The sequence below is a fragment of the Camelus bactrianus genome, chromosome 4, assembly GCF_048773025.1.
Source record: "Camelus bactrianus isolate YW-2024 breed Bactrian camel chromosome 4, ASM4877302v1, whole genome shotgun sequence".
NCBI lineage: Eukaryota > Metazoa > Chordata > Mammalia > Artiodactyla > Camelidae > Camelus > Camelus bactrianus.
The window spans coordinates 82,066,573-82,087,390 of record NC_133542.1 but is presented as its reverse complement, the minus strand read 5'-3'; positions in this window follow the sequence as shown (position 1 = coordinate 82,087,390).

The window sequence follows — 20,818 nt, the reverse complement described above, 5'->3', positions numbered from 1 at the left end:
ACTTCAAACGGGCAGTAGGAAACTGACAGAGAATATACTGTAAAATAATCTCCTGCAACCCGTGCAATTTGTGCTAAATGAACGAGCGTCTCTGCACTTGCTCAGTTCCGAGATATATGTTTGTGGGAAAGCCGTCCTTCACCTAGCTTGTTGGGAACACAAATTTTCTTTTCAGTTGCAAACTACACTCCATACATCTATATGGGTAGGTTAACTCCAAGTTGGTTTTACAGTGAAAACTGCAGGTACTTAAAACTGTCATTAGGAAACAGGCTGAGAAACCAGAGTAAAATTTTTCCTGCAAACATTTCCATTTGTGTAAGTTGAGTGAACGTTTCTCCCCATGCTCAGATGACAGAGATAAGTGTGTGTTAAGCCGTCCTTCACCTTGCATGTGGGGAACACAAAGTTTCTTTTAAGTAGCAAACTACACTACATATATATATATATATGGGAAGGTATAAGTTCCAAATCGGTTTTACATTGAAAACTGTAGGAAATTCAAACCGGCTCTAGGAAACAGACTGAGAAAATAGTGTAAAAGTTTTTCCTGCATTCCTTTCCATTTGCGCTAGATGAACTAGCTTCTATCCACTTGCTCAGTTCTGAGATGTATATCTGTGGGAAAGCCATCCTTAACCTAGCTTGTTGGGAACACGAGATTTTTTCAGTTGCAAACTAAACTCATTACATATATATGGGAATGCTAAATCCAAATTGGTTTTACAGTGAAAACTGCAGGTACTTAAAACTGGCACTAGAAAACAGGCTGAGAAACCAGAGTAAAATTTTTCCTGCAAACCGTTCTATTTGAGCTAGATGAACGAGAGTCTCTCCACATGCTCAATTCTGAGAGATATGTGTGAGTTAATGCCGTCCCTCAACTCGCTTGTTCTGAACACAAAGTTTCTTTACAATTGCAAACAACAGTCCATAAATATATTTGGAGAATTACTTGCTCCAACTCGGTTTTACAGTGAAATGTGCAGGAACTTCAAACAGGCACTAGGAAACAGACTGAGAAACCAGAGTAAAAATTTCTCCTGCCACCAGTACCATTTGTGCTAGATGAACGAACATCTCTCCACATGCTCAGTTCTGAGAGATAAGTGAGTTTGAAAGCCGTCTTTCACCTAGCTTGTTGGGAACACAAAGTTTGTTTTCATTTTCAAACTGCACTCCATACATTTATATGGGTATGTACAAGCTCCAACTCGGTTTTACAGTGGAAATTACAGGAAATTCAAACCCGAACTAGGAAACAGACTGAGAAACCAGAGTAACAGTTTCTCCTGCAACCCGTTCCATTTGTGCTACTTGAACGAATGTCTCCCCACATACTCAGTTCTGAGAGAAAATTGTGTGTGAAAGTCGTACTTCACCAAGCTTGTTGGAAGAACAAGTTTTCTTTTCAGTTACAAACTACAATCCATATATGTACATGGGGAAGTACTAGCTCCAATTCTGTTTTACAGTGAAAACTGCAGGAACTTCAAACCAGCACTAGGAAACAGGCTGAGAAACCAGAGTAAAATTTTTCTGCAAACAGTTCCATTTATGTAAGTTGAATGTACGTTTCTCCCCATGCTCAGATAACAGAGATAAGTGTGTGTTAAGCCGTCCTTCACCTTGCATGTGGGGAACTCAAAGTTTCTTTTAAGTAGCAAACTACACTACATACATATCTATGGGTAGGGACTAGCTCCAAATCTGTTTTACAGTGAAAACTGCAGGATCTCCAAACCGGCACTAGGAAACAGACTGAGAAACCAGAGATAAATTTTCTCCTGCCAATCGTTTCCGTTTTTGCCAGATGAAGGAACGTCTATTCAGATGCTCAGTTCGGAGAGATAAGTGTGTGTGAAAGCCGTCCTTCATCTACCTTGTTGGGAACACAAAGTTCATTTTCATTTGCAAGATACACTCCATACATACATAATAGAAGGTACAAGCTCCAACTCTGTTTTACAGTGAAAACTGCAGGAACTTCAAACCGGCACTAGGAAACAATCTGAAAAACCAGGGTAAATTTTCTACTGCAAACATTTCCCTTTGTGCTCTATGAATGAATGTCTGTCCACATGCTCAGTTCTGAAAGATAAGTGTACGTGAAAGCTGTCCTTCACCTAGCTGAGTGGGAACACAAAGTTTCTTTTCAGCTGAAAACTACATTCCATACATATATATGGGAAGGTTAAATCCAAATTTGTTTTACATTGAGAACTGCAGTTACTTCAAACCGACTCTAGGAAACAGGCTGAGAAACCAGAGTAAAAATTATTTCTGCAACCCATTCCCTTTGTGCTAGATGAACGTACGTATCTCCACATGCTCAGTTTAGAGATAATTGAGTGTGAAAGCCGTTCTTCACCTAGCTTGTTGGGAACACAAAGTTTCTTTTCATTTGCAATCTACACTCCATACATATATATGGGGAGGTACTAGCTCCAACACGGTTTTACAGTGAAAAATGCAGGACATTCAAACTGGCACTTGGAAACAGACTGAGAAAATTGTGTAAAAGATTCTCTTGCAAACCGTTCTCTTTGCGCTAGATGAACTAGCTTCTCTTCACTTGCTCAGTTCTGAGATGTATATTTGTGGGAAAGCTGTCCTTCAACTAGCTTGCTGGGAACACAAAGTTTCTTTTCAGTTGCAAACAACAATCCATACATATATAAGGGAAGTACTATCTCCAACTCTTTTTTAAATTGAGAACTGCAGGAACTTCAAACAGGCATTAGGAAACACACTGAGAATCTGGTTTAAAAGATTCTCATGCAACCATATCCATTTGGGCTAGATGAACGAACGTCAATCCACATGCTCAATTCAGACAGACAATTGTGTTTGGAAGCCGTCCTTCAACTACCTTGTTGGGAACACAAGGTTTATATTCATTTGCAAAATACATTCCATACATACATATTAGGAGGTGCAAGCTCCAACTCCATTTTACAGTGAAAACTCTAGGAATTTCAAACCGGCACTAGGAGACTAATTGAAAAACCAAAGTATATTTTCTATTGCAAACATTTCCCTTTGTGCTGTATGAACGAAAGTCTGTCCACATGCTCACTTCTGAAAGAGAAGTGTGTGTGAAAGCTGTCCTTCACCTAGCTTACTGGGAACAAAAAATTTCAATTGAGCTGCATACTACACTCCATACATATATATGGGGAGGTTAATTCCAAATTGGTTTTACAGTGTGAAATGCAGGTACTTCAAACTGGAACTAGGATTCAGACTGAGATACCACAGGAAATGTTTCTCCTGCAACCCGTTCTCTTTGTGCTAGTTGAACGAGGGTTTCTCCACAAGCTTATGTCTGAGAGAGATGTTTGTGAGAAAGCCGTTCTTCATTTAGCTTGTTGGGAACACAAAGTTTCATTTCAGATTCAAACTACACTCCATACATATATATGGAAGTACTAGCTCCAACTCGATTTTACAGTGAAAAATGCAGAAAATTCAAACCGGCACTTGGAAACAGACTGAGAAACCAGATTAAAATTTTTCCTGCAAACCTTTCCATTTGTGCAAGATGAACGAACGTCTCTCCACATGCACAGTTCTGTAGATAATTTTGTGTGAAACCAGTCCTTCACCTAGCATGTTGGGAACACAAATATTTTTTAAGATGCAAACTACAATCCATATATATATATTGCAAGGAACAAGCTCCAAATCGGTTTTACAGTGAAAACTGTAGGAATTTCAAACGGGCAGTAGGAAACTGACTGAGAAAATAGTGTAAAATATTGTGCTACAACCCGTTCAATTTGTGCTAAATGAACCAGGGTATTTCCACTTGCTCAGTTCTGAGAGATATATTTCTGGGAAAGCATTCCTTCACCTAGCTTGATGGGAACACAAAGTTTCTTTTCAGTTGCAAACTACACTCCATACATCTATATGGGGAAGTTAACTCCAAGTTGGTTTTACAGAGTAAACTGCAGGTACTTAAATCCTTCTTTAGGAAACAGGCTGAGAAACCAGAGTAAAATTTTTCCTGCAAACCGTTCCATTTGTGTTAGATGAACGAACGTCTCTCCCCATGCTCAGATCTCAGAGATAAGTGTGTGTTAAGCCGTCCTTCACCTTGCATGTTGGGAACACATAGTTTATTTTAAGTAGCAAACTACATTCCATGTATATATGATAAGGTACATGCTCCAACTCGGTTTTACAGTGAAAACTGTAGAAACTTCAAACCGGCACTAGGAAACACACTGAGAAAATAGTGTAAAAGTTTCTCCTGCATTTCGTTAACTTTTTGCTAGATGAACGAGCATATCTAAACGTGATCAGTTCTGAGAGATATTTTTGTGGGAAAGCCATCCTTCACCTAGCTTGTTGGGAACACAAAGTTTCTTTTAAGTTGCAAACTACACTCCTTACATAAATTTGGGGGTGGTATATTCAAATTGGTTTCACAGTGAAAAATGCAGGTACTTAAAACTGGCACTAGGAAACAGGCTGAGAAAACAGAATAAAATTTTTCCTGCAAAACTTTCCATTTGTGCTAGATGAACGAGCATCTTTCCACATGTTCTGTTCTGAGAGATAAGCGTGTGTGTAATCCGTACTTCACCTAGCTTGTTGGGAACACAAAGTTTGTTTTCATTTTCAAACTACACTCCATACATTTACATGGGAATGTACAAGCTCCAACTCGGTTTTACTGTGATAACTGCAGGAACTTCAAAAAAGCATTAGGAAACAGACTGAGAAACCAGAGAGAAATTTTCACCTGCCTCACTTTCCCTTTGTGGTAGATGAAAGAACGTCTACCCACATGCTCTTATCTGAGAGATAAGTGTATATGAATGCCGTACTTCACCTAGAATGTAGGGAACACAAGTTTTTTCCAGTTGCAATGTACACTCCATACATATATATAGGGTGGTACTACCTACAACTCGGTGTTTTAGCGAAAACTGCAGGAACTTCAAACCTTCTAAAGGAAACAGACTGAGAATCTGGTTTAAAAGTTTATCCTGCAACCAGTTCCATTTGGGCTAGATGAACGAACGTCTATTCACATGCTCAATTCTGAGATAAGTGTGTGTTAAGCCGTCCTTCACCTTGCATGTTGAGAACACATAGTTTATTTTAAGTAGCAAACTACATTCCATATATATATGATAAGTTACAAGCTCCAACTCGGTTTTACAGTGAAAACTGCAGGAACTTCACACCGGCACTAGAAAACAAACTGTAAAACCAGAGTAAATTTTCTACTGCAAACATTTCCCTTTGTGCTCTATGAACGAACGTCTGTCCACATGCTCAGTTCAGAAAGATAAGTGTGTATTAAAGCTGTCCTTCACCTAGCTTACTGGGAACACAAAGTTTCTTTTCAGCTGCAAACTACGTTCCATACATATATATGGGGAGGTTAACTCCAAATTGGTTTTAACAGGGAGAAATGCAGGTAATTCAAACCAACACAGGGAAACAGGCTGAGAAACCAGAGTAAAAATTTTCCTGCAAACGTTTCCATTTGCGCTGGATGAACGAGCGTCTCTCCATATGCTCTGTTCTTAGAGGTAAGTGTGAGTGAAAGCGTTCCTTCACCTAGCATGTTGGGAACACAAAGTTTCTTTAAGTTGCAAACTCCACTCCATACATATATATGGGGAGGTACTAGCTCCAACTCGGTTTTACATTGAAAACTGCAGGAACGTCAAACCGGCACTAGGAAACAGTCTGAGAAACCAGAATAATAGTTTCTCCAGCAATCCATTCCCTTTGTGCTAGATGAACGAACATCTCTCCACATGCTCAGTTCTGAGAGATAAGTGTGTGTGAAAGGCGTCCTTCACCTAGCTTGTTGGGAACACAAAGTTTCTTTTCAGTTGCCCACTCCACTCCTTACATATATATGGGGAGGTACAAGCTCCAACACGGATTTACAGTGAAAACTGCAGGAACTTCAAACTGGCACTTGGAAACATACTGAGAAACCAGAGAAAAAGATCCTCCTGCAACCCTTTCCCTTTGTGATAGATGAACGAATGTCTCTCCACAAGCTCAGTTCTGAGAGATAAGTGTGTGTGAAAGCCGTACTTAACCTAACTTGTTGGGAACACAAATTTTCTTTTCAGTTGACAAATACCCTGCATACATATATTTGGGAAGGTACTATCTCCAACTCGGTTTTACAGTGAAAACTTCAGGATCTTCAAACCGGCACTAGGAAACATACTGAGAAACCAGAGAAAATGTTTCTCCTGCAAACCGTTCCTTTTGTGCTAGATAAACGAACGTCTCTCGACATGCTAATTTCGGACAGATAAGTGTGTGTGAAAGCCGTAATTCACCTAGGTTGTTGGGAACACAAATTTTTTTTCTGTTGCCAAATCCACTCCATAAATATATATGGGGACGTACTAGCTCCAACACGGTTTCACAGTGAAAACTGCAGGAACTTCAAACTGGCACTAGGAAACAGACTGAGAAACCAGAGTAAAAGTTTCTCCTGCTATCCGTTCCCTTTGTACTAGATGAACGAACGTCTCTCCACTTGCTCATTTCTGAGAGAAATTTGTGTGTGAAAGCCTTCCTTCACCTAGCTTGTTGGGAACACAAAGGTTGTTTTCAGTTGCCAACACCACTCCATACATATATATTGGGAAGTACTAGCTCCAAATCGGTTTTAAATTGAAAACTTCAGGAACTTCAAACCGGCACTAGGAAACAGACTGTTAACCAGGGTAAAAGTTTCACCTGCAAACCGTTCCCTTTGTGCTAGATGAACGAAAGTCTCTCCACAAGCTCAGCTCTGAGAGTTAAATGTGTGTGAAAGCCATCCTTTACCAAGCTTTTTGGGAACACAAAGTTTCTTTTCATTTTACCAACTCCACTCCATACATATATATGGGGAGGTACTAGCTCCAACTCGGTTTTACAGTGAAAACTGCAGGAACTTCAATCCAGCACTAGGAAACAGACTGAGAAACCAGAGTAAAAGTATATCCTACAATCCGTTCCCTTTGTGCTAGATGAACGAATGTCTCTCCATATGCTCAGTTCTGAGAGATAAGTGTTTGTGAAAGCTGTCCTGCACATATCTTGTTGGGAACACAAAGTTTCTTTAAAGATGCAAACTCCACTCCATACATATATTTGGGGAGGTAATAAGTCCAAGTCATTTTTACAGGGTATACTTCAGGAACATCTAAACGGCACTAGGAAGCAGACTGAGAAACAGAGTAAAAGTTTCCCCTGCAAACTGTTCCCTTTGAGCTAGATGAAAGAACGTCTCTCCACATACTCAGTTCTGAGAGATAAGTGTGTTTTAAAGCTGCCCTTCACCTAGCTTGTTGGTAACACTAAGTTTCTTTACAGTTGCTAACTCCACTCCATACATATATATGGGGAGGTACTAGCTCCAACTCGGATTTACAGTGAAAACTGCAGGAAATTCAAACCGGCACTAGGAAACATACTGAGAAAACAGAGAAAATGTTTCTGCTGCAATCCGTTCCTTTTGTGCTAGATAAACGAACGTCTCTCCACATGCTCATTTCGGAAAAATAGGTGTGTGTGAAAGCCGTCCTTCAACTTGCTTGTTGGGAACACAACTTTTCTTTTCAATTGCCAAATCACTCCATACATATATATGGGGAGCTACTAGCTCCAACTTGGTTTTATAGAGAAAACTGCAGGAAATTCAAACCGGTACTAGGAAACAGACTGAGAAACCAGAGTAAAAGTTTCTCCTGCAACCCGTTCCCTTTGAGCTAGATGAATGAACGTCTCTCCACGTGCTCAGTTCTGAAAGAAAATTGTGTGTGAAAGCCGTCCTTCACATAGCTTGTTGGCAACACAAATTTTCTTTTCAGTTGCCAAATCCAATCCATACATATATATGGGAGTTATTAGCTCCAAAGAGGTTTTACAGTGAAAAGTGCATGTACTTCAAACCGGCACTAGGAAACAGACTGAGAATGCAGAGTAAAAGTTTCCCCTGAAACCTGTTCCCTTTGTGCTAGATGAAATAACGTCTCTCCACATGCTCAGTTCTGAGAGCTAAGTTTTTGTCGAAGCCGCCCTTCACCTATCTTGTTGGGAATACAAAGTTCCTTTTCAGTTGCAATCTCCACTCCATAGATATATAATTGCGGAAGTACTAGCTCCAACTCGGTTTTACAGTGAAAACTGCAGGAACTTCAAACCGGCACTAGGAAACATACTGAGAAAGCAGAGTAAAAGTTCCTCCTGCAACCAGTTCCCTTTGGGCTAGATGAACGAACGTCTCTACATATGCTCAGTTCTGAGAGATAAGTGTGTGTGAAAGCCGTCCTTCAACTTGCTTGATGGGAACACAATGTTTCTTTTCATTTGCAAACTCCATTCCGTACATATATATGGGGAGGTACTAGTTCCAACTTGGTTTTACTGTGAAAACTGCAGGAAATTCAAATCGGCACTAGGAAAAAGACTGAGAATCCAGAGTAAAATTTCTCTTGCAACCCGTTCCATTTGAGCTAGATGAACGAAAGTCTCTCCACATCCTTTGTTCTGGGAGATAATTGTGTGTGAAAGCCGTCCTTCACCTAGCTTGTTGGGAACACAAAGTTTCTTTTCAGTTGCCAACACCACTCCATACACATATATCGGGTGGTAGTAGCTTCAAATCGGTTTACAGTGAAAACTGCAGGAACTTCAAACCGGCACTACGAAACAGGCTGAGAAACCAGAGTAAAAGTTTCTCCTGCAAACCGTTCCCATTGTGATAGGTGAAAGAACGTCTCTCCACATGCTGAGTTCTGAGAGATGAGTGTGTGTGAAAGCCGTCCTTCACCTAGCTTGTAGGGAAGACAATGTTTCTTTTCAGTTGCCAACTCCACTCCATACATATATATGGGGAAGTACCAGCTCCAACACGGATTTAGAAAGAAAAATGTAGGAACTTCAAACCGGCACTAGGAAACAGATTGAGAAACCAGAGTAAATGTTTCCCCTGCAACCCGTTCCCTTTGTGCTAGATGAAAAAACGTCTCTCCACATGCTCAGTACTGAGAGATAAGTGTGTGTGAAAGCCGTCCTTCACCTAGCTTGTTGGGAACACAAAGTTCCTTTTCAGTTGCCAACTCAAATCCATACATATATATGGGCAGGTACTAGCTCTAAATCAGTTACACAGTGAAAACTGCAGGAACTTCATAACGGCACTAGGAAACAGACTGAGAAAACAGTGTAAAAGTTTCACCTTGAAACCGTTCCCTTTGTGATAGATGAACGAAAGTCTCTCCACATGCTCAGTTCAGAGATAAGTGTGTGTGATAGCCATCCTTCACCTAGCTTGTTGGGAACACAAAGTTTCTTTTCAGTTGCCAACTCCACTCTATACATATATAAGGGGAGGTTAGCTCCAAATCGATTTTAGACTGAAAATTGCAGGAAGTTTAAACTGGTACTAGGAAACAGCTGTGAAACAAGAGTAAATGTTTCTCCTGCAACCCGTTCCATTTGTGCTAGATGAACGAACGTCTCCCCACATGCTCAGTTCTGAGAGATAAGTGTGTGTGAAAGCCGTCCTTCAAATAGATTGATGGGAACACAAATTTTCTTTTCAGTTGCCAAATCCTCTCCATAAATATATATGGGGAGATACTAACTCCAACTTGGTTTTACAGTGAAAAATGCAGGAACTTCAAACCGGCACTAGGAAACAGGCTGAGAAACAAGAGTAAAAGTTTCTCCTGCAAACCGTTCTCTTTGTGCTACATGAATGAACGTCTTTCCACGTGCTCACAGCTGAGAGATAAGTGTGTGTGAAAGCCGTCCTTCACCTAGCTTGTTGGGAACACAAAGTTTCTTTTCAGTTGCCAACACCTCCCCATAAATATATATTGAAATGTACTAGCTCCAACTCGAGTTTACAGTGAAAACTGCAGGAAGTCAAACCGGCACTAGGAAACAGACTGAGAAACCAGAGTAAAAGTTTCACCTGAAACCCGTTCCCTTTGTGCTAAATGAACGAACGTCTCTTTACATGCTCATTTCGGAGAGATAAGTGTGTGTGAAAGCCGTCCTTCAACTATCTTGTTGCGAACACAAATTTTCTTTTCAGTTGCCAAATCCACTCCATATATATATATGGGTAGGTACTAGCTCCATGTCTGTTTTATAGTGAAAACTGCAGTAACTTCAAACCGGCACTAGGGAACAGACTGGGAAATCAGATAAAAGTTTCTCCTGCCGCCCTTTCCCTTTTTGCTAGATGAATGAACGTCCCTCCACATGCTCAGTTCGAAGAGATAAGTGTGTGTGAAAGCCATCCTTCACTTAGATTTATGAGAACACAAATTTTCTTTTCATTTACCAAATCCACTCCATAAATATATATGGGGAGGTACTAGCTCCAACAGTGTTTTACAGTGTAAACTCTAGAAACGTCAAACCGGCACTAGGAAACAGACTGAGAAATCAGAGAAATAGTTTCTCCTACAATCCGTTCCCTTTGTGCTAGATGAACGAAAGTCTCTCCACATGCTCAGTTCTGAGAGATAAGTGTGTGTGAAAGCCATACTTCACCTAGCTTTATGGGAACACAAAGTTTTTTTCAGTTGCCAAATCCTCACCATACATATATATGGGGAGGTACTAGCTCCAAGTCGGTTTTACAGTGAAAACTGCAGGAACATCAATCCGGCGCTAGGAAACAGACTGAGAGACCAGAATAAAAGTTTCCTCTGCAACCCGTTCCCTTTGTGCTAGATGAACGAAAGTCCCTCCACATGCTCAGTTCTGAGAGAAATATGTGTGTGAAAGACATCCTTCACTTAGCTTGTTGGGAACACAAAGTTTCTTTTCAGTTTCCAACTCCACTCCATACATATATATATGAAGGTATTACCTCCAACACAGTTTTACATTGAAAACTGCAGGAACGTGAAACCGGCCTTAGGAAACAGACTGAGAAACCAGAATAAAAGTTTCTCCAGCAATCCATTCCCTTTGGGTTAGATGAACGAACGTCTCTCCACATACTCAGTTCTGAGAGATAAGTGTGTGTGAAAGCCGTCATTCACGTAGCTTTTTGGGAACACATAGGTTCTTTTTAGGTTCTAACTCCATTCCATACATATATATGGGTAGGTACTATCTCCAACTCGGAATTACATTGAAAATTGCAGGAACTTCAAACCGGCACTAAGAAACAATCTGAGAAACCAGAGTAAATGTTTTTGCTGCAACCCGTTCCCTTTGTTTTAGATGAACGAACGTCTCTCCACATGCTCATTTCGTAGAGATTAGTGTGTGTGAAAGCCGTCCTTCACCTACGTTGTTGGGAACAAATGTTTCCTTTTCAGTTGCCAAATCCACTCCATACATATATAAGGGGAGGTACTAGCTCCAAATCCGTTTACACTGAAAACTGCAGGAACTTCAAACAGGCACTAGGAAACAGACAGAGAAACAAGAGTAAAAGTGCCCCCTGCAACCCGTTCCCTTTGTGCTAGATGAACGAAATTCTCTCCACATGCTGAGTTCTGAGATATAAGTGTTTGTGAAAGCCGTCCTTCACCTAGCTTGTTGGGAAGACACTGTTTCTTTTCAGTTGCCAACACCACTCCATACATATATATGTGGAAGTACCAGCTCCATCTCGGATTTACAGTGAAAACTGCAGGTACTTCAATCCGGCACTAGGAAACAGACTGAGAAACCAGAGTAATAGTTTCTCCTGCAACCCGTTCCTTTGTGCTAGATGAACGAATGTCTCTCCACAAGCTCAGTTCTGAGAGATAAGTGTGTGTGAAAGCCGTACTTAAACTAACTTGTTTGGAACACAAATTTTCTTTTCAGTTGACAAATACCCTCCATACATATATTTGGGAAGGTACTATCTCCAACTCGGTTTTACAGTGAAAACTTCAGGAACTTCAAACCGGCTCTAGGAAACAGACTGAGAAACCAGAGTAAAAGTTTCTCCTGCAACTCATTTCTTTGTTCTAGATGAACGAACGTCTCTCCACATGCTCAATTCTGAGAGATAATTGTGTGTGAAAGCCGTCCTTCACCTAGCTTGTTAGGAACACAAAATTTCTTTTCAGATGCAAACTCCACTCCATGCATATATATGGGGAGTTACCATATCCAACTCGGTTTTACAGTGAAAATTTCAAGAACTTCAAACCGGCTCTAGGAAACAGACTGAGAAATCAGAGTAACAGTTTCTCCTGCAACGCGTTTCCTTTGTTGTAGATGAATTAACGTCTCTCCACATGCTCTGTTCTGAGAGATAAGTGTGTGTGAAAGCCGTCCTTCAACTAGCTTGTTGGGAACACAAAGTTTCTTTTCAGTTGCCAACTCCATTCCATACATATATATATGGAGGTATTACCTCCAATACAGTTTTACATTGAAAACTGCAGGAACGTCAAACCTGCACTAGGAAACAGAGTGAGAAACCAGAATAATAGTTTCTCCAGCAATCCATTCCCTTTGTGCTAGATGAACGAACGTCTCTCCACATACTCAGTTCTGAGAGATAAATGTGTGTGAAAGCCGTCATTCAGCAAGCTTTTTGGGAACACAAAGTTTCTTTTTAGGTGCTAAATTCATTCCATACATATATATGGGGAGGTAGTAGCTCCAACTCGGATTTACAGTGAAAACTGCAGGAACTTCAAACCGGCACTAGGAAACAGACTGAGAAACCAGAGTAAATGTTTTTGCTGCAACCCGTTCCCTTTGTGTTAGATGAACGAACGTCTCTCCAGATGTTCAGTTCTGAGAGATAAGTGTGTGTGAAAGCCGACCTTCACTTATCTTGTTGGGAAAACAAAGTTTCTTTTCAGAAGAAAACTCCACTCCATACATATATATGGGGAGGTACAAGCTCCAACTCGGGTTTAGAGTGAAAACTGCAGGAAATTCAAACCGGCACTAGGGCACAGACTGAGAAACCAGAATAATAGTTTCTCCTACACTCCGTTCCCTTTGTGCTAGATGAACGAACGTCTCTCCACATGCTCTGTTCTGAGAGATAAGTGTGTGTGAAGCCATACTTCACCTAGCTTTATGGGAACACAAAGTTTCTTTTCAGTTGCCAACTCCACTCCATACATATATATATGGGGGTATTACCTCCAACACAGTTTTACATTGAAAACTGCAGGAACGTCAAAACGGCACTAGGAAACAGTTTGAGAAACCAGAATAATAGTTTCTCCAGCAATCCATTCCCTTTGTGCTAGATGAACGAACGTCTCTCCACATGCTCAGTTCTGAGAGATAAGTGTGTGTGAAAGCCGTCCTTCACCTAGCTTGTTGGGAACACAAAGTTTCTTTTCAGTTGCCCACTCCACTCCTTACATATATATGGGGAGGTACAAGCTCCAACACGGATTTACAGTGAAAACTGCAGGAACTTCAAACTGGCACTTGGAATCATACTGAGAAACCAGAGAAAAAGTTCCTCCTGCAACCCTTTCCCTTTGTGATAGATGAACGAATGTCTCTCCACAAGCTCAGTTCTGAGAGATAAGTGTGTGTGAAAGCCGTACTTAACCTAACTTGTTGGGAACACAAATTTTCTTTTCAGATGACAAATACCCTCCATACATATATTTGGGAAGGTATTATCTCCAACTCGGTTTTACAGTGAAAACTTCAGGATCTTCAAACCGGCACTAGGAAACATACTGAGAAACCAGAGAAAATGTTTCTCCTGCAACCCGTTCCTTTTGTGCTAGATAAACGAACGTCTCTCCACATGCTAATTTCGGACAGATAATTGTGTGTGAAAGCCATAATTCACCTAGGTTGTTGGGAACACAAATTTTTTTTCTGTTGCCAAATCCACTCCATACATATATATGGGGACGTACTAGCTCCAACACGGTTTCACAGTGAAAACTGCAGGAACTTCAAACCGGCACTAGGAAACAGACTGGGAAACCAGAGTAAAAGTTTCTCCTGCTATCCGTTCCCTTTGTACTAGATGAACGAACGTCTCTCCACTTGCTCATTTCTGAGAGAAATTTGTGTGTGAAAGCCTTCCTTCACCTAGCTTGTTGGGAACACAAAGGTTGTTTTCAGTTGCCAACACCACTCCATACATATATATCGGGAAGTACTAGCTCCAAATCGGTTTTAAAGTGAAAACTTCAGGAACTTCAAACCGGCACTAGGAAACAGACTGGGAAACCAGAGTAAAAGTTTCTCCTGCAAACCGTTCCCTTTGTGCTAGATGAACGAAAGTCTCTCCACAAGCTCAGTTCTGAGAGTTAAATGTGTGTGAAAGCCATCCTTTACCAAGCTTTTTGGGAACACAAAGTTTCTTTTCATTTTACCAACTCCACTCCATACATATATATGGGGAGGTACTAGCTCCAACTCGGTTTAACAGTGAAAACTGCAGGAACTTCAATCCAGCACTAGGAAACAGACTGAGAAACCAGAGTAAAAGTATATCCTACAATCCGTTCCCTTTGTTCTAGATGAACGAATGTCTCTCCATATGCTCAGTTCTGAGAGATAAGTGTTTGTGAAAGCTGTCCTGCACATATCTTGTTGGGAACACAAAGTTTCTTTAAAGACGCAAACTCCACTCCATACATATATTTGGGGAGGTAATAAGTCCAAGTCATTTTTACAGGGTATACTGCAGGAACATCTAAACGGCACTAGGAAGCAGACTGAGAAACAGAGTAAAAGTTTCTCCTGCAAACTGTTCCATTTGAGCTAGATGAAAGAACGTCTCTCCACATACTCAGTTCTGAGAGATAAGTGTGTTTTAAAGCTGCCCTTCACCTAGCTTGTTGGTAACACTAAGTTTCTTTACAGTTGCTAACTCCACTCCATACATATATATGAGGAGGTATTAGCTCCAACTCGGATTTACAGGGAAAACTGCAGGAAATTCAAACCGGCACTAGGAAACATACTGAGAAAACAGAGAAAATGTTTCTGCTGCAATCCGTTCCTTTTGTGCTAGATAAACGAACATCTCTCCACATGCTCATTTCGGAAAGATAAGTGTGTGTGAAAGCCGTCCTTCAACTAGCTTGTTGGGAACACAACATTTCTTTTCAATTGCCAAATCACTCCATACATATATATGGGGAGCTACTAGCTCCAACTTGGTTTTATAGAGAAAACTGCAGGAAATTCAAACCGGTACTAGGAAACAGACTGAGAAACCAGAGTAAAAGTTTCTCCTGCAACCCGTTCCCTTTGAGCTAGATGAATGAACGTCTCTCCACGTGCTCAGTTCTGAAAGAAAATTGTGTGTGAAAGCCGTCCTTCACATAGCTTGTTGGGAACACAAATTTTCTTTTCAGTTGCCAAATCCAATCCATACATATATATGGGAGGTATTAGCTCCAAAGAGGTTTTACAGTGAAAAGTGCATGTACTTCAAACCGGCACTAGGAAACAGACTGAGAATGCAGAGTAAAAGTTTCTCCTGAAACCTGTTCCCTTTGTGCTAGATGAAATAACGTCTCTCCACATGCTCAGTTCTGAGAACTAAGTGTGTGTGAAAGCCGCCCTTCACCTATCTTGTTGGGAATACAAAGTTCCTTTTCAGTTGCAATCTCCACTCCATAGATATATAATTGCGGAAGTACTAGCTCCAACTCGGTTTTACAGTGAAAACTGCAGGAAATTCAAACCGGTACTAGGAAACAGACTGAGAAACCAGAATAATAGTTTCTCCTACACTCCGTTCCCTTTGTGCTAGATGAACGAACGTCTCTCCACATGCTCTGTTCTGAGAGATAAGTGTGTGTGAAGCCATACTTCACCTAGCTTTATGGGAACACAAACTTTCTTTTCATTTGCCAACTCCACTCCATACATATATATGGGGAGGTATTACCTCCAACATATTTTACAGTGAAAACTGCAGGAACTTCAAACCGGCACAAAGAAACAGACTGAGAATCCAGAGTAAAAGTTTCTCCTGCAACCCGTTCCCTTTGTGCTAGATGAAGGAAAGTCTCTCCAAATGCTCAGTTCTGAGAGACAAGTGTGTGTGAAAGCCGTCCTTCACCTAGCTTGTTGGGAACACAAAGTTTCTTTTCAGTTGCAAACTCCACTCCATACATATATATGGGGTTGTACTAGCTCCAGCTCGGATTTACAGTGAAAAATGCAGGAACTTCAAACCGGCACTAGGAAACAGACTGAGACACCAGAGTAAAATTTTCTAATGCAAGCCATTCCCTTTGTGCTAGATGAACGAACGTCTCTCCACATGCTCAGTTCTGGGAGATAAGTGTGTGTGAGAGCCGTCCTTCACCTAGCTTGTTGGGAACACAAAGTTTCTTTTCAGTTGCAAACTCAAATCCATGCATATATATGGGGAGGTACTAGCTCCAACTCGGTTTTACAGTGAAAATTGCAGGAACTTCAAACCGGCAGTAGGAAACAGACTGAAACCAGAGAAAAGTTTCTCATGCCAACCGTTCCCTTTGTGCTAGATGAACGAACGTCTCTCCACATGCTCAGTTCTGGGAGATAAGTGTGTGTGAGAGCCGCCCTTCACCTATGTTGTTGGGAACACAAAGTTTCTTTTCAGTTGCAAACTACAATCCATACATATATATAGGGATGTACTAGCTCCAACTAGGTTTTACAGTGAAAACTACAGGAACTTCAACCCGGCACTAGGAAACAGACTGAGAAACCAGTGTAAAACTTTCTCCTGCAACCCGTTCCCTTTGTGCTAGATGAACGAACGTCTCTCCACATGCTCAGTTCTGAGAAATAAGTGTGTGTGAGGGCCGTCATTCACCTAGCTTGTTGGGAACTCAAAGTTTCTTTTCAGTTGCAAACTCCACACCATACATATATATGGGGAGGTACTAGCTACAACTCGGTTTTACAGTGAAAACTGCAGGAACTTCAAACCGGTACTAGGAAACAGACTGAGAAACCAGAAAAAAATTTTCCCCAGCAACCAGTTCATTTTGTGCTAGATGAACGAACGTCTCTCCACATGCTCAGTTCTGGGACATAAGTGTGTGTGAGAGCCGTCCTTCACCTAGCTTGTTGGGAACACAAAGTTTCTTTTCAGTTGCAAATTCCACTCCATACATATATATTGGGAAGTACTAGCTCCAAATCGGTTTTAAAGTGAAAACTTCAGGAACTTCAAACCGGCACTAGGAAACAGACTGGGAAACCAGAGTAAAAGTTTCTCCTGCAAACCGTTCCCTTTGTGCTAGATGAACGAAAGTCTCTCCACAAGCTCAGCTCTGAGAGTTAAATGTGTGTGAAAGCCATCCTTTACCAAGCTTTTTGGGAACACAAAGTTTCTTTTCATTTTACCAACTCCACTCCATACATATATATGGGGAGGTACTAGCTCCAACTCGGTTTTACAGTGAAAACTGCAGGAACTTCAATCCAGCACTAGGAAACAGACTGAGAAACCAGAGTAAAAGTATATCCTACAATCCGTTCCCTTTGTTCTAGATGAACGAATGTCTCTCCATATGCTCAGTTCTGAGAGATAAGTGTTTGTGAAAGCTGTCCTGCACATATCTTGTTGGGAACACAAAGTTTCTTTAAAGACGCAAACTCCACTCCATACATATATTTGGGGAGGTAATAAGTCCAAGTCATTTTTACAGGGTATACTGCAGGAACATCTAAACGGCACTAGGAAGCAGACTGAGAAACAGAGTAAAAGTTTCTCCTGCAAACTGTTCCATTTGAGCTAGATGAAAGAACGTCTCTCCACATACTCAGTTCTGAGAGATAAGTGTGTTTTAAAGCTGCCCTTCACCTAGCTTGTTGGTAACACTAAGTTTCTTTACAGTTGCTAACTCCACTCCATACATATATATGGGGAGGTATTAGCTCCAACTCGGATTTACAGGGAAAACTGCAGGAAATTCAAACCGGCACTAGGAAACATACTGAGAAAACAGAGAAAATGTTTCTGCTGCAATCCGTTCCTTTTGTGCTAGATAAACGAACATCTCTCCACATGCTCATTTCGGAAAGATAAGTGTGTGTGAAAGCCGTCCTTCAACTAGCTTGTTGGGAACACAACATTTCTTTTCAATTGCCAAATCACTCCATACATATATATGGGGAGCTACTAGCTCCAACTTGGTTTTATAGAGAAAACTGCAGGAAATTCAAACCGGTACTAGGAAACAGACTGAGAAACCAGAGTAAAAGTTTCTCCTGCAACCCGTTCCCTTTGAGCTAGATGAATGAACGTCTCTCCACGTGCTCAGTTCTGAAAGAAAATTGTGTGTGAAAGCCGTCCTTCACATAGCTTGTTGGGAACACAAATTTTCTTTTCAGTTGCCAAATCCAATCCATACATATATATGGGAGGTATTAGCTCCAAAGCGGTTTTACAGTGAAAACTGCATGTACTTCAAACCGGCACTAGGAAACAGACTGAGAATGCAGAGTAAAAGTTTCTCCTGAAACCTGTTCCCTTTGTGCTAGATGAAATAACGTCTCTCCACATGCTCAGTTCTGAGAGCTAAGTGTGTGTGAAAGCCGCCCTTCACCTATCTTGTTGGGAATACAAAGTTCCTTTTCAGTTGCAATCTCCACTCCATAGATATATAATTGCGGAAGTACTAGCTCCAACTCGGTTTTACAGTGAAAACTGCAGGAAATTCAAACCGGTACTAGGAAACAGACTGAGAAACCAGAATAATAGTTTCTCCTACACTCCGTTCCCTTTGTGCTAGATGAACGAACGTCTCTCCACATGCTCTGTTCTGAGAGATAAGTGTGTGTGAAGCCATACTTCACCTAGCTTTATGGGAACACAAACTTTCTTTTCATTTGCCAACTCCACTCCATACATATATATGGGGAGGTATTACCTCCAACATATTTTACAGTGAAAACTGCAGGAACTTCAAACCGGCACAAAGAAACAGACTGAGAATCCAGAGTAAAAGTTTCTCCTGCAACCCGTTCCCTTTTTGCTAGATGAAGGAAAGTCTCTCCAAATGCTCAGTTCTGAGAGACAAGTGTGTGTGAAAGCCGTCCTTCACCTAGCTTGTTGGGAACACAAAGTTTCTTTTCAGTTGCAAACTCCACTCCATACATATATATGGGGATGTACTAGCTCCAGCTCGGATTTACAGTGAAAAATGCAGGAAATTCAAACCGGCACTAGGAAACAGACTGAGACACCAGAGTAAAATTTTCTAATGCAAGCCATTCCCTTTGTGCTAGATGAACGAACTTCTCTCCACATGCTCAGTTCTGAGAGATAAGTGTGTTTGAGAGCCGTCCTTCAACTAGCTTGTTGGGAACACAAAGTTTCTTTTCAGTTGCAAACTCCACTCCATACATATATATGGGGAGGTACAAGCTCCAATCGGTTTTACAGTGAAATCTGCAGGAACTTCAAACCGTCAGTAGGAAACAGACTGAGAAACCAGTGTAAAACTTTCTCCTGCAACCCTTTCCCTTTGTGCTAGATGAACGAACGTCTCTCCACATGCTCAGTTCTGGGAGATAAGTGTGTGTGAGAGCCGTCCTTCACCTAGCTTGTTGGGAACACAAAGTTTCTTTTCAGTTGCAAACTCAAATCCATGCATATATATGGGGAGGTACTAGCTCCAACTCGGTTTTACAGTGAAAACTGCAGGAACTTCAAACCGGCAGTAGGAAACAGACTGAGAAACCAGAGAAAAGTTTCTCATGCCAACCGTTCCCTTTGTGCTAGATGAACGAACGTCTCTCCACATGCTCAGTTCTGGGAGATAAGTGTGTGTGAGAGCCGCCCTTCACCTAGGTTGTTGGGAACACAAAGTTTCTTTTCAGTTGCAAACTACAATCCATACATATATATAGGGATGTACTAGCTCCAACTCGGTTTTACAGTGAAAACTACAAGAACTTCAAACCGGCACTAGGAAACAGACTGAGAAACTAGAGTAAATGTTTCTCCTGCAACCCGTTCCCTTTGTGCTTGATGAACGAAATTCTCTCCACATGCTCAGTTCTGAGAGATAAGTGTTTGTGAGAGCCGTCCTTCCCCTAGCTTGTTGGGAACACAAAGGTTCTTTTCAGTTGCAAACTCCACTCCATACATATATATGGAGAGGTACTAGCTCCAACTCGGTTTTACAGTGAAAACTGCAGGAACTTCAAACCGGTACTAGGAAACAGACTGAGAAACCAGAAAAATATATTCTCCTGCAACCCGTTCATTTTGTGCTAGATGAATGAACGTCTCTCCACATGCTCCTTTCTGAGAGAAAAGTGTGTGTGAAAGCCGTAATTCACCTATCTTGTTGGGAACACAAAGTTGCTTTTCATTTGCAAACTCCACACCATACATATATATGGGGAGGTACAATCTCCAATCGGTTTTACAGTTAAATCTGCAGGAACTTCAAACCGGCAGTAGGAAACAGACTGAGAAACCAGAGTAAAACTTTCTCCTGCAACCCTTTCCCTTTGTGCTAGATGAACGAACGTCTCTCCACATGCTCAGTTCTGGGAGATAAGTGTGTGTGAGAGCCGTCCTTCACCTAGCTTGTTGGGAACACAAAGTTTCTTTTCAGTTGCAAACTCAAATCCATGCATATATATGCGGAGGTACTAGCTCCAAATCGGTTTTACAGTGAAAACTGCAGGAACTTCAAACCGGCAGTAGGAAACAGACTGAGAAACCAGAGAAAAGTTTCTCATGCCAACTGTTCCCTTTGTGCTAGATGAACGAACGTCTCTCCACATGCTCAGTTCTGGGAGATAAGTGTGTGTGAGAGCCGTCCTTCACCTAGCTTGTTGGGAACACAAAGTTTCTTTTCAGTTGCAAACTAGAATCCATACATATATATAGGGATGTACTAGCTCC